Genomic DNA, 14,184 nt, shown 5'->3' on the forward strand with positions numbered 1-14,184 from the left:
TCAACTTTTTTGAAGCAGAAATCTTTTCATGAAAATCTTCGACTTTTTTGAAGCCGAAATCTTTTCATGAAAATGTTCAACTTTTTTGAAGCCGAAACCTTTTCATGAAAATTTTCAACTTTTTTGAAGCCGAAATCTTTTCATGAAAATGGTCAACTTTTTTGAAGCCGAAATCTTTTCATGAAAATCTTCAATTTTTTTGAAGCCGAAATACTTCATGAAAATGTTCAACTTTTTTGAAGCCGAAATCTTTTCATGAAAATGTTCAACTTTTTTGAAGCCAAAATCTTTTCATGAAAATTTTCAACTTTTTGAAACCAAAATCTTTTCATAAAAATTTTCAACTTTTTTGAAGCCGAAATCTTTTCATGAAAATGTTCAACTTTTTTGAAGCCGAGATCTTTTCATGAAAATTTTCAACTTTTTGAAACCGAAATCTTTTCATGAAAATCTTAGACTTTTTTGAAGTCGAAATCTTTTCATGTAAATTTTCAACTTTTTTAAATCCGAAATCTTTTCATGAAAATTTTCAACTTTTTTGAAGCCGAAATCTGTTCATGAAAATCTTCAAGTTTTTTGAAACCGAAATCTTTTCATGAAAATGTTCCATTTTTTTGAAGCCGAAATACTTCATGAAAATCTTCAACTTTTTTGAAGCCGAAATAGTTCATGAAAGTTTTCAACCTTTTTGAAGCCGAAATACTTCATGAAAATTTTTACCTTTTTTAAAGCTAAAATCCTGTCATGAAAATTTTCAACTTTTTTGAAGCAGAAATCTTTTCATGAAAATTTTCAACTTTTTGAAACCGAAATCTTTTCATGAAAATTTTCAACTTTTTTGAAGCTGAAATCTTTTCATGAAAATGGTCAACTTTTTTGAAACCAAAATCTTTTCATGAAAATCTTCGACTTTTTTGAAGTCGAAATAGTTCATGAAAGTTTTCAACCTTTTTGAAACCGAAATCTTTTCATGAAAATCTTCGACTTTTTTGAAGTCGAAATAGTTCATGAAAGTTTTCAACCTTTTTGAAGCTGAAATCTTTTCATGAAAATTTTCAACTTTTTGAAACCAAAATCTTTTCATGAAAATTTTTAACTTTTTTGAAGCCGAAATCTTTTCATGAAAATTTTCAACTTTTTGAAACCGAAATCTTTTCATGAAAATTTTCAACTTTTTTGAAGCAGAAATCTTTTCATGAAAATGTTCAACTTTTTTGAAGCCGAAATCTTTTCATGTAAATTTTCAACTTTTTTGAAGCAGAAATCTTTTCATGAAAATGTTCAACTTTTTTGAAGCCGAAATCTTTTCATGAAAATCTTCGACTTTTTTGAAGTCGAAATAGTTCATGAAAGTTTTCAACCTTTTTGAAGCTGAAATCTTTTCATGAAAATTTTCAACTTTTTTGAAGCAGAAATCTTTTCATGAAAATCTTCGACTTTTTGGAAGCCGAAATAGTTCATGAAAGTTTTCAACCTTTTTGAAGCCGAAATACTTCATGAAAATTTTTACCTTTTTTAAAGCTAAAATCCTGTCATGAAAATTTTCAACTTTTTTGAAGCAGAAATCTTTTCATGAAAATGTTCAACTTTTTTGAAGCAGAAATCTTTTCATGAAAATCTTCAACTTTTTTGAAGCCGAAATAGTTCATGAAAGTTTTCAACCTTTTTGAAGCCGAAATCTTTTCATGAAAATTTTCAACTTTTTGAAACCAAAATCTTTTCATGAAAATTTTTAACTTTTTTGAAGCCGAAATCTTTTCATGAAAATTTTCAACTTTTTGAAACCGAAATCTTTTCATGAAAATTTTCAACTTTTTTGAAGCAGAAATCTTTTCATGAAAATGTTCAACTTTTTTGAAGCCGAAATCTTTTCATGTAAATTTTCAACTTTTTTGAAGCAGAAATCTTTTCATGAAAATGTTCAACTTTTTTGAAGCCGAAATCTTTTCATGAAAATCTTCGACTTTTTTGAAGTCGAAATAGTTCATGAAAGTTTTCAACCTTTTTGAAGCTGAAATCTTTTCATGAAAATTTTCAACTTTTTTGAAGCAGAAATCTTTTCATGAAAATCTTCGACTTTTTGGAAGCCGAAATAGTTCATGAAAGTTTTCAACCTTTTTGAAGCCGAAATACTTCATGAAAATTTTTACCTTTTTTAAAGCTAAAATCCTGTCATGAAAATTTTCAACTTTTTTGAAGCAGAAATCTTTTCATGAAAATGTTCAACTTTTTTGAAGCAGAAATCTTTTCATGAAAATCTTCAACTTTTTTGAAGCCGAAATAGTTCATGAAAGTTTTCAACCTTTTTGAAGCCGAAATACTTCATGAAAATTTTTACCTTTTTTAAAGCTAAAATCCTGTCATGAAAATTTTCAACTTTTTTGAAGCAGAAATCTTTTCATGAAAATCTTCAACTTTTTTGAAGCAGAAATCTTTTCATGAAAATTTTCAACTTTTTTGAAGCCGAAATCTTTTCATGAAAATTTTCAACTTTTTGAAACCGAAATCTTTTCATGAAAATTTTCATCTTTTTTGAAGCAGAAATCTTTTCATGAAAATCTTCGACTTTTTTGAAGTCGAAATAGTTCATGAAAGTTTTCAACCTTTTTGAAGCCGAAATCTTTTCATGAAAATTTTCAACTTTTTGAAGCAGAAATCTTTTCATGAAAATGTTCAACTTTTTTGAAGCCGAAATCTTTTCATGAAAATCTTCAACTTTTTTGAAGCAGAAATCTTTTCATGAAAATCTTCAACTTTTTTGAAGCCGAAATCTTTTCATGAAAATTTTCAACCTTTTTGAAGCTGAAATCTTTTCATGAAAATTTTCAACTTTTTTGAAGCCGAAATAGTTCATGAAAATTTTCAACTTTTTGAAGCTGAAATCTTTTCATGAAAATTTTCAACTTTTTTGAAGCCGAAATCTTTTCATGAAAATTTTCAACTTTTTGAAGCTGAAATCTTTTCATGAAAATGTTCAACTTTTTTAAAGCCGAAATCTTTTCATGAAAATTTTCAACTTTTTGAAGCCGAAATCTTTTCATGAAAATCTTAGACTTTTTTGAAGTCGAAATAGTTCATGAAAGTTTTCAACCTTTTTGAAGCTGAAATCTTTTCATGAAAATTTTCAACTTTTTGAAACCAAAATCTTTTCATGAAAATTTTTAACTTTTTTGAAGCCGAAATCTTTTCATGAAAATTTTCAACTTTTTGAAACCGAAATCTTTTCATGAAAATTTTCAACTTTTTTGAAGCAGAAATCTTTTCATGAAAATCTTCGACTTTTTGGAAGCCGAAATAGTTCATGAAAGTTTTCAACCTTTTTGAAGCCGAAATACTTGATGAAAATTTTTACCTTTTTTAAAGCTAAAATCCTGTAATGAAAATTTTCAACTTTTTTGAAGCAGAAATCTTTTCATGAAAATCTTCAACTTTTTTGAAGCAGAAATCTTTTCATGAAAATTTTCAACTTTTTTGAAGCCGAGATCTTTTCATGAAAATGGTCAACTTTTTTGAAGCAGAAATCTTTTCATGAAAATTTTCAACTTTTTGAAGCCGAAATCTTTTCATGAAAATTTTCAACTTTTTTGAAGCAGAAATCTTTTCATGAAAATCTTCAACTTTTTTGAAGCCAAAATCTTTTCATGAAAATTTTCAACTTTTTTGATGTCGAAATAGTTCATGAAAATTTTCAACTTTTTTGAAGCCGAAATACTTCATGAAAATTTTTGACTTTTTTGAAACCTAAATCTTTTCATGAAAATTTTCAACTTTTTTGATGCCGAAATAGTTCATGAAAATTTTCAACTTTTTTGAAGCCGAAATCTTTTCATGAAAATGTTCAACTTCATTGAAGACGAAATCTTTTCATGAAAATGTTCCATTTTTTTGAAGCTGAAATACTTCATGAAAATTTTCAACTTTTTTGAAGCCGAAATCTTTTCATGAAAATTTTCAACTTTTTTGAAGCCGAAATCTTTTCATGAAAATTTTCAACTTTTTTGAAGCCAAAATCCTGTCATGAAAATTTTCAACTTTTTTGATGTCGAAATAGTTCATGAAAATTTTCGACTTTTTTGAAGCCGAAATTCTTCATGAAAATTTTCAACTTTTTTAAATCCGAAATCTTTTCATGAAAATCTTCAACTTTTTTGAAGTCGAAATAGTTCATGAAAGTTATCAACCTTTTTGAAGCCAAAATCCTGTCATGAAAATTTTCAACTTTTTTTAAGCAGAAATCTTTTCATGAAAATTTTCAACTTTTTGAAACCGAAATCTTTTCATGAAAATTTTCAACTTTTTTGAAGCCGAAATCTTTTCATGAAAATTTTCAACTTTTTTGAAGCCGAAATCTTTTCATGAAAATTTTCAACTTTTTGAAGTAGAAATCTTTTCATGAAAATTTTCAACTTTTTTGAAGCCGAAATCTTTTCATGAAAATTTTCAACTTTTTGAAACCGAAATCTTTTCATGAAAATTTTCAACTTTTTTGAAGCTGAAATCTTTTCATGAAAATGGTCAACTTTTTTGAAACCAAAATCTTTTCATGAAAATCTTCGACTTTTTTGAAGTCGAAATAGTTCATGAAAGTTTTCAACCTTTTTGAAACCGAAATCTTTTCATGAAAATCTTCGACTTTTTTGAAGTCGAAATAGTTCATGAAAGTTTTCAACCTTTTTGAAGCTGAAATCTTTTCATGAAAATTTTCAACTTTTTGAAACCAAAATCTTTTCATGAAAATTTTTAACTTTTTTGAAGCCGAAATCTTTTCATGAAAATTTTCAACTTTTTGAAACCGAAATCTTTTCATGAAAATTTTCAACTTTTTTGAAGCAGAAATCTTTTCATGAAAATCTTCGACTTTTTGGAAGCCGAAATAGTTCATGAAAGTTTTCAACCTTTTTGAAGCCGAAATACTTGATGAAAATTTTTACCTTTTTTAAAGCTAAAATCCTGTAATGAAAATTTTCAACTTTTTTGAAGCAGAAATCTTTTCATGAAAATCTTCAACTTTTTTGAAGCAGAAATCTTTTCATGAAAATTTTCAACTTTTTTGAAGCCGAGATCTTTTCATGAAAATGGTCAACTTTTTTGAAGCAGAAATCTTTTCATGAAAATTTTCAACTTTTTGAAGCCGAAATCTTTTCATGAAAATTTTCAACTTTTTTGAAGCAGAAATCTTTTCATGAAAATCTTCAACTTTTTTGAAGCCAAAATCTTTTCATGAAAATTTTCAACTTTTTTGATGTCGAAATAGTTCATGAAAATTTTCAACTTTTTTGAAGCCGAAATACTTCATGAAAATTTTTGACTTTTTTGAAACCTAAATCTTTTCATGAAAATTTTCAACTTTTTTGATGCCGAAATAGTTCATGAAAATTTTCAACTTTTTTGAAGCCGAAATCTTTTCATGAAAATGTTCAACTTCATTGAAGACGAAATCTTTTCATGAAAATGTTCCATTTTTTTGAAGCTGAAATACTTCATGAAAATTTTCAACTTTTTTGAAGCCGAAATCTTTTCATGAAAATTTTCAACTTTTTTGAAGCCGAAATCTTTTCATGAAAATTTTCAACTTTTTTGAAGCCAAAATCCTGTCATGAAAATTTTCAACTTTTTTGATGTCGAAATAGTTCATGAAAATTTTCGACTTTTTTGAAGCCGAAATTCTTCATGAAAATTTTCAACTTTTTTAAATCCGAAATCTTTTCATGAAAATCTTCAACTTTTTTGAAGTCGAAATAGTTCATGAAAGTTATCAACCTTTTTGAAGCCAAAATCCTGTCATGAAAATTTTCAACTTTTTTTAAGCAGAAATCTTTTCATGAAAATTTTCAACTTTTTGAAACCGAAATCTTTTCATGAAAATTTTCAACTTTTTTGAAGCCGAAATCTTTTCATGAAAATTTTCAACTTTTTTGAAGCCGAAATCTTTTCATTAAAATTTTCAACTTTTTTGACGCAGAAATCTTTTCATGAAAATCTTAGACTTTTTTGAAGTCGAAATCTTTTCATGTAAATTTTCAACTTTTTTGAAGCAGAAATCTTTTCATGAAAATGTTCAACTTTTTTGAAGCCGAAATCTTTTCATGAAAATGTTCAAGTTTTTTGAAGCCGAAATCTTTTCATGAAAATTTTCCATTTTTTTGAAGCCGAAATACTTCATGAAAATTTTCAACTTTTTTGAAGCCGAAATCTTTTCATGAAAATGTTCAACTTTTTTGAAGCCGAAATCTTTTCATGAAAATGGTCAACTTTTTTGAAGCCGAAATCTTTTTATGAAAATTTTCAACTTTTTGAAGCCGAAATCTTTTCATGAAAATTTTCATCTTTTTTGAAGTCGAAATCTTTTCATGAAAATTTTAGACTTTTTTGCAGCCGAAATACTTCATGAAAATTTTGAACTTTTTTGAAGCCGAAATCTTTTCATGAAAATTTTCAACTTTTTGAAACCGAAATCTTTTCATGAAAATTTTCAACTTTTTTGAAGCCGAAATCTTTTCATGAAAATTTTCAACTTTTTGAAACCGAAATCTTTTCATGAAAATTTTCATCTTTTTTGAAGCAGAAATCTTTTCATGAAAATCTTCGACTTTTTTGAAGTCGAAATAGTTCATGAAAGTTTTCAACCTTTTTGAAGCTGAAATCTTTTCATGAAAATTTTCAACTTTTTTGAAGCCGAAATCTTTTCATGAAAATTTTCAACTTTTTGAAGCAGAAATCTTTTCATGAAAATGTTCAACTTTTTTGAAGCCGAAATCTTTTCATGAAAATTTTCAACTTTTTGAAACCAAAATCTTTTCATGAAAATCTTAGACTTTTTTGAAGTCGAAATAGTTCATGAAAGTTTTCAACCTTTTTGAAGCTGAAATCTTTTCATGAAAATCTTCGACTTTTTTGAAGTCGAAATAGTTCATGAAAGTTTTCAACCTTTTTGAAGCTGAAATCTTTTCATGAAAATTTTCAACTTTTTTGAAGCCGAAATCTTTTCATGAAAATTTTCAACTTTTTGAAGCTGAAATCTTTTCATGAAAATGTTCAACTTTTTTAAAGCCGAAATCTTTTCATGAAAATTTTCAACTTTTTGAAGCCGAAATCTTTTCATGAAAATCTTAGACTTTTTTGAAGTCGAAATAGTTCATGAAAGTTTTCAACCTTTTTGAAGCTGAAATCTTTTCATGAAAATTTTCAACTTTTTGAAGCCGAAATCTTTTCATGAAAATATTAGACTTTTTTGAAGTCGAAATAGTTCATGAAAGTTTTCAACCTTTTTGAAGCTGAAATCTTTTCATGAAAATTTTCAACTTTTTGAAACCAAAATCTTTTCATTGAAATTTTCAACTTTTTTGAAGCCGAAATCTTTTCATGAAAATTTTCAACTTTTTGAAACCGAAATCTTTTCATGAAAATCTTAGACTTTTTTGAAGTCGAAATAGTTCATGAAAGTTTTCAACCTTTTTGGAGCTGAAATCTTTTCATGAAAATTTTCAACTTTTTGAAACCAAAATCTTTTCATTGAAATTTTCAACTTTTTTGAAGCCGAAATCTTTTCATGAAAATGGTCAACTTTTTTGAAGCCGAAATCTTTTCATGAAAATTTTCAACTTTTTGAAGCCGAAATCTTTTCATGAAAATGTTCCATTTTTTTGAAGCCGAAATACTTCATGAAAATTTTCAACTTTTTTGAAGCCGAAATCTTTTCATGAAAATGGTCAACTTTTTTGAAGCCGAAATCTTTTCATGAAAATGGTCAACTTTTTTGAAGCCGAAATCTTTTCATGAAAATTTTCAACTTTTTGAAGCCGAAATCTTTTCATGAAAATTTTCATCTTTTTTGAAGCATAAATCTTTTCATGAAAATGTTAGACTTTTTTGCAGCCGAAATACTTCATGAAAATTTTCAACTTTTTTGAAGCCGAAATCTTTTCATGAAAATCTTTGACTTTTTTGAAGTCGAAATAGTTCATGAAAGTTTTCAACCTTTTTGAAGCTGAAATCTTTTCATGAAAATTTTCAACTTTTTTGAAGCCGAAATCTTTTCATGAAAATTTTCAACTTTTTGAAACCGAAATCTTTTCATGAAAATTTTCAACTTTTTTGAAGCCGAAATCTTTTCATTAAAATTTTCAACTTTTTTGAAGCAGAAATCTTTTCATGAAAATCTTAGACTTTTTTGAAGTCGAAATCTTTTCATGTAAATTTTCAACTTTTTTGAAGCAGAAATCTTTTCATGAAAATGTTCAAGTTTTTTGAAGCCGAAATCTTTTCATGAAAATGTTCCATTTTTTTGAAGCCGAAATACTTCATGAAAATTTTCAACTTTTTTGAAGCCGAAATCTTTTCATGAAAATGTTCAACTTTTTTGAAGCCGAAATCTTTTCATGAAAATTTTCAACTTTTTGAAACCGAAATCTTTTCATGAAAATTTTCAACTTTTTTGAAGCCGAAATCTTTTCATGAAAATGGTCAACTTTTTTGAAGCCGAAATCTTTTCATGAAAATTTTCAACTTTTTTGAAGCCGAAATCTTTTCATGAAAATCTTCGACTTTTTTGAAGTCGAAATAGTTCATGAAAGTTTTCAACCTTTTTGAAGCTGAAATCTTTTCATGAAAAAGGTTCAACTTTTTTGAAGCCGAAATCTTTTCATGAAAATTTTCAACTTTTTGAAACCGAAATCTTTTCATGAAAATTTTCAACTTTTTTGAAGCCGAAATCTTTTCATGAAAATGGTCAACTTTTTTAAAGCCGAAATCTTTTCATGAAAATGTTCAACTTTTTTGAAGCCGAAATCTTTTCATGAAAATCTTCGACTTTTTTGAAGTCGAAATAGTTCATGAAAATTTTCAACTTTTTGAAGCAGAAATCTTTTCATGAAAAAGGTTCAACTTTTTTGAAGCCGAAATCTTTTCATGAAAATTTTCAACTTTTTGAAACCAAAATCTTTTCATGAAAATCTTAGACTTTTTTGAAGTCGAAATAGTTCATGAAAGTTTTCAATCTTTTTGAAGCTGAAATCTTTTCATGAAAATTTTCAACTTTTTGAAACCAAAATCTTTTCATTGTAATTTTCAACTTTTTTGAAGCCGAAATCTTTTCATGAAAATTTTATACTTTTTGAAACCGAAATCCTTTCATGAAAATCTTAGACTTTTTTGAAGTCGAAATAGTTCATGAAAGTTTTCAACCTTTTTGAAGCTGAAATCTTTTCATGAAAATCTTCGACTTTTTTGAAGTCGAAATAGTTCATGAAAGTTTTCAACCTTTTTGAAGCTGAAATCTTTTCATGAAAATTTTCAACTTTTTGAAACCAAAATCTTTTCATTGAAATTTTCAACTTTTTTGAAGCCGAAATCTTTTCATGAAAATTTTCAACTTTTTTGAAGCCAAAATCCTGTCATGTGAAATTTTCAACTTTTTTGAAGTCTAAATCTTTTCATGAAAATTTTCAACTTTTTTGAAGCCGAAATCTTTTCATGAAAATGGTCAACTTTTTTGAAGCCGAAATCTTTTCATGAAAATTTTCAACTTTTTGAAGCCGAAATCTTTTCATGAAAATGTTCCATTTTTTTGAAGCCGAAATACTTCATGAAAATGTTCAACTTTTTTGAAGCCGAAATCTTTTCATGAAAATTTTCAACTTTTTGAAACCAAAATCTTTTCATTAAAATTTTCAACTTTTTTGAAGCAGAAATCTTTTCATGAAAATGTTCAACTTTTTTGAAGCCGAAATCTTTTCATGAAAATTTTCAACTTTTTGAAACCAAAATCTTTTCATGTAATTTTTCAACTTTTTTGAAGCAGAAATCTTTTCATGAAAATGTTCAACTTTTTTGAAGCCGAAATCTTTTCATGAAAATTTTCAACTTTTTGAAACCAAAATCTTTTCATGTAATTTTTCAACTTTTTTGAAGCAGAAATCTTTTCATGAAAATGTTCAACTTTTTTGAAGCCGAAATACTTCATGAAAATTTTCAACTTTTTTGAAGCCAAAATCCTGTCATGAAAATTTTCAACTTTTTTGAAGCCGAAATCATTTCATGAAAATGATCAACTTTTTTGAAGCCGAAATCTTTTCATGAAAATTTTCAACTTTTTGAAGCCGAAATCTTTTCATGAAAATGTTCCATTTTTTTGAAGCCGAAATACTTCATGAAAATTTTCAACTTTTTGAAACCAAAATCTTTTCATGAAAATTTTCAACTTTTTTGAAGCCGAAATCTTTTCATGAAAATGGTCAACTTTTTTGAAGCCGAAATCTTTTCATGAAAATGGTCAACTATTTTGAAGCAGAAATCTTTTCATGAAAATCTTAGACTTTTTTGAAGTCGAAATCTTTTCATGTAAATTTTCAACTTTTTTGAAGCAGAAATCTTTTCATGAAAATGTTCAACTTTTTTGAAGCCGAAATCTTTTCATGAAAATGTTCCATTTTTTTGAAGCAGAAATCTTTTCATGAAAATCTTAGACTTTTTTGAAGTCGAAATCTTTTCATGTAAATTTTCAAATTTTTTGAAGCAGAAATCGTTTCATGAAAATGTTCAACTTTTTTGAAGCCGAAATCTTTTCATGAAAATGTTCCATTTTTTTGAAGCCGAAATACTTCATGAAAATTTTCTACTTTTTTGAAGTCGAAATCTTTTCATGTAAATTTTCAAATTTTTTGAAGCAGAAATCGTTTCATGAAAATGTTCAACTTTTTTGAAGCCAAAAATCTTTTCATGAAAATGTTCCATTTTTTTGAAGCCGAAATACTTCATGAAAATTTTCAACTTTTTTGAAGCCGAAATCTTTTCATGAAAATGTTCAACTTTTTGAATCCCAAATCTTTTCATGAAAATTTTCATCTTTTTCGAAACATAAATCTTTTCATGAAAATTTTAGACTTTTTTGTAGTCGAAATACTTCATGAAAATTTTCAACTTTTTTAAAGCCGAAATCTTTTCATGAAAATTTTCATCTTTTTTGAAGCATAAATCTTTTCATGAAAATTTTAGACTTTTTTGAAGCCGAAATACTTCATGAAAATTTTCAACTTTTTTGAAGCAGAAATCTTTTCATGAAAATGTTCAACTTTTTTGAAGCCGAAATCTTTTCATGAAAATGGTCAACTTTTTTGAAGCCGAAATCTTTTCATGAAAATGGTCAAATTTTTTGAAGCAGAAATCTTTTCATGAAAATCTTAGACTTTTTTGAAGTCGAAATCTTTTCATGTAAATTTTCAACTTTTTTGAAGCAGAAATCTTTTCATGAAAATGTTCAACTTTTTTGAAGCCGAAATCTTTTCATGAAAATTTTCCATTTTTTTGAAGCCGAAATACTTCATGAAAATTTTCAACTTTTTTGAAGCCGAAATCTTTTCATGAAAATGGTCAACTTTTTTGAAGCCGAAATCTTTTCATGAAAATGGTCAACTTTTTTGAAGCCGAAATCTTTTCATGAAAATGTTACATTTTTTTGAAGCCGAAATTCTTCATGAAAATTTTCAACTTTTTGAAGCCGAAATCTTTTCATGAAAATGGTCAACTTTTTTGAAGCCGAAATCTTTTCATGAAAATGGTCAACTTTTTTGAAGCAGAAATCTTTTCATGAAAATCTTAGACTTTTTTGAAGTCGAAATCTTTTCATGAAAATGTTCAACTTTTTTGAAGCCAAAATCTTTTCATGAAAATGTTCCATTTTTTTGAAGCCGAAATACTTCATGAAAATTTTCAACTTTTTTGAAGCAGAAATCTTTTCATGAAAATATTAGACTTTTTTGAAGTCGAAATCTTTTCACGTAAATTTTCAACTTTTTTGAAGCAGAAATCTTTTCATGAAAATGTTCAACTTTTTTGAAGCCGAAATCTTTTCATGAAAATGTTCCATTTTTTTGAAGCCGAAATACTTCATGAAAATTTTCAACTTTTTTGAAGTCGAAATCTTTTCATGTAAATTTTCAACTTTTTTGAAGCAGAAATCTTTTCATGAAAATGTTCCATTTTTTTGAAGCAGAAATACTTCATGAAAATTTTCAACTTTTTTGAAGCCGAAATCTTTTCATGAAAATGTTCAACTTTTTTGAAACCAAAATCTTTTCATGAAAATTTTCAACTTTTTGAAGCAGAAATCTTTTCATGAAAATTTTCAACTTTTTTGAAGCCGAAATCTTTTGATGAAAATGGTCAACTTTTTTGAAGCCGAAATCTTTTCATGAAAATTTTCAACTTTTTGAAGCAGAAATCTTTTCATGAAAATTTTCAAGTTTTTTAAAGCAGAAATCTTTTCATGAAAATCTTAGACTTTTTTGAAGCCGAAATCTTTTCATGTAAATTTTCAACTTTTTTGAAGCAGAAATCTTTTCATGAAAATGTTCAACTTTTTTGAAGCAGAAATCTTTTCATGAAAATGTTCAACTTTTTTGAGGCCGAAATCTTTTCATGAAAATGTTCCATTTTTTTGAAGCCGAAATACTTCATGAAAATTTTCAACTTTTTTGAAGCCGAGATCTTTTGATGAAAATGGTCACCTTTTTTGAAGCCGAAATCTTTTCATGAAAATTTTCAACTTTTTGAAGCCGAAATCTTTTCATGTAAATTTTCAACTTTTTGAAGCCGAAATCTTTTCATGAAAATTTTCAACTTTTTTGAAGCCGAAATCTTTTCATGAAAATGGTCAACTTTTTGAAGCCGAAATCTTTTCATGAAAATGGTCAACTTTTTTAAAGCCGAAATCTTTTCATGAAAATTTTCAACTTTTTTGAAGCTGAAATCTTTTCATGAAAATGGTCAACTTTTTTGAAGCCGAAATCTTTTCATGAAAATTTTCAACTTTTTGAAGCCGAAATCTTTTCATGAAAATTTTCAACTTTTTGAAGCCGAAATCTTTTCATGAAAATTTTCAACTTTTTTGAAGCAGAAATCTTTTCATGAAAATCTTAGACTTTTTTGAAGTCGAAATCTTTTCATGTAAATTTTCAACTTTTTTGAAGCCGAAATCTTTTCATGAAAATGTTCCATTTTTTTGAAGCCGAAATACTTCATGAAAATTTTCAACTTTTTTGAAGCCGAAATCTTTTCATGAAAATGTTACTTTTTTTTGAAGCCGAAATACTTCATGAAAATTTTCAACTTTTTTGAAGCCGAAATCTTTTCATGAAAATGTTCAACTTTTTGAAGCCGAAATCTTTTCATGAAAATGTTCAACTTTTTTGAAGCAGAAATCTTTTCATGAAAATGTTCAACTTTTTTGAAGACGAAATACTTCATGAAAATTTTCAACTTTTTTGAAGCCGAAATCTTTTCATGAAAATGTTCCATTTTTTTGAAGACGAAATACTTCATGAAAATTTTCAACTTTTTTGAAGCCGAAATCTTTTCATGAAAATGTTCAACTTTTTTGAAGCCGAGATCTTTTCATGAAAATTTTCAACTTTTTGAAACCGAAATCTTTTCATGAAAATTTTCAACTTTTTTGAAGCCGAAATCTTTTCATGAAAATGGTCAACTTTTTTGAAGCCGAAATCTTTTCATGAAAATTTTCAACTTTTTGAAGCCGAAATCTTTTCATGAAAATTTTCAACTTTTTGAAGCCGAAATCTTTTCATGAAAATTTTCAACTTTTTTGAAGCAGAAATCTTTTCATGAAAATCTTAGACTTTTTTGAAGTCGAAATCTTTTCATGTAAATTTTCAACTTTTTTGAAGCAGAAATCTTTTCATGAAAATGTTCAACTTTTTTGAAGCAGAAATCTTTTCATGAAAATGTTCAACTTTTTGAAACCAAAATCTTTTCATGAAAATATTCCATTTTTTTGAAGCCGAAATACTTCATGAAAATTTTCAACTTTTTTGAAGCCGAGATCTTTTGATGAAAATGGTCACCTTTTTTGAAGCCGAAATCTTTTCATGAAAATTTTCAACTTTTTGAAGCCGAAATCTTTTCATGTAAATTTTCAACTTTTTGAAGCCGAAATCTTTTCATGAAAATTTTCAACTTTTTTGAAGCCGAAATCTTTTCATGAAAATGGTCAACTTTTTGAAGCCGAAATCTTTTCATGAAAATGGTCAACTTTTTTAAAGCCGAAATCTTTTCATGAAAATTTTCAACTTTTTTGAAGCTGAAATCTTTTCATGAAAATGGTCAACTTTTTTGAAGCCGAAATCTTTTCATGAAAATTTTCAACTTTTTGAAGCCGAAATCTTTTCATGA

This window comes from Labrus bergylta, chromosome 4 (genome assembly GCF_963930695.1).
Source record: "Labrus bergylta chromosome 4, fLabBer1.1, whole genome shotgun sequence".
Taxonomy (NCBI): Eukaryota; Metazoa; Chordata; class Actinopteri; order Labriformes; family Labridae; genus Labrus; species Labrus bergylta.